Source organism: Pan paniscus, chromosome X (assembly GCF_029289425.2).
Source record: "Pan paniscus chromosome X, NHGRI_mPanPan1-v2.0_pri, whole genome shotgun sequence".
In the NCBI taxonomy this organism is placed as follows: Eukaryota; Metazoa; Chordata; class Mammalia; order Primates; family Hominidae; genus Pan; species Pan paniscus.
The window spans coordinates 5,169,425-5,170,580 of NC_073272.2; the positions used below are offsets into that span (position 1 = coordinate 5,169,425).

General features: G+C 43.3%; 1 non-coding gene across 1 annotated transcript; it reads right to left on the reverse strand.

The window, feature by feature from the left end:
* Positions 1–803: 803 nt before the first annotated feature.
* On the reverse strand, positions 804–938 carry LOC112438592 (small nucleolar RNA SNORA48). Its single transcript, XR_003026997.1, has one exon. It is a non-coding gene; the product is annotated as a small nucleolar RNA SNORA48 (small nucleolar RNA).
* Between the last annotated feature and the right edge of the window lie 218 nt (positions 939–1,156).

Here is a 1,156-nt window from a genome sequence, read left to right on the forward strand (position 1 = left end):
GAGGACAGGGGAGGGGAGGAAAGGGTGTTAATATCAGATAATTTGACAGAGAGTGGGAAACCAGGAGAGAATAATTTGGAGCGGGAAAAAAAGGGAGAGAGTAGATACAAATGCTGTTTGCAAAAGAGCAAATCAGACAGTTTCTCCTCACAGCCAATTCGTAGATAAAATAGCGTCCCCTTGCTCTTCTGGGTGTAATGAAAATTCCCACTCAGTAGGTGTTCTACTATTATGACATTAGGTCTGGTAAAATGCCAGTGCTGTTTGCCTGTTGCCATGATTAAGTAGCCATTGACACTTGAGTAAGAATTAATAAATAGTGCACTGTCAGCAAATGGATTGTCAGGTTCGAAAACCCAGCTGATTTACTTCCAAGAAAGACAAACCCCCTACTGCAGCAGAGAGCCTGGAATTAACAAGACTTAATCTGCTAAAGGAGAAGGCAGACTCCCAAAAAGGGTTAACGGGAAACTGAACACAAGTCCCACTCACATCAGGATTTTCCAGAGCACAGACTGACCTTTCACAACTCCACAGTAAAAACCAGTGACTTCTGAAGAGGGATTCTGAATCATATTTTTCCCCAAGGATTTGGAAAAGTCACTTTTTCATGTGTCATCCTCACTTGTGGGGGACATGTGTGTGTGTGTGTGGCTTCATGATTGATTGTCTTATGCAAACTCTAATTTTTTACCCAAGTCTACGCTGGTTATTCTACATAGGTGGTCCAATTCTCCATTTATTTACCCCTTTTTCTGCCATGCTGTTATCCCTTAAAATTAGCTTTACATTTTTAAAAAAAAAAATGTGTCCAAGGCATGAACCAGGCATAGGCACAGATGAAAAGCCAAGCTGGGAGGAACAAGGGGTTGCTTTGTCCCTGGCTGATATGAGATGGGCACCACCAACTGGATGCCACTCTACCCAGGTCAGGGAAATAAAATGAGCTTCTTAGGACAAATCAGAAAGGCACTCAAAGACAGTCAGCGATAGGGTTGGGATCTGTGTTCCCACCAAATCTCATGTCAAATTGTATTCCCCAGTTTTGGAGGTGGGGTCTGGAGAGAGGTGATTGGATCATAGGGGTGGGTCCTTCAAGAATGGTTTAACACCTTCTGCTCAGTGCTGTTCTCATCATAGTGAGTGAGTGATCACG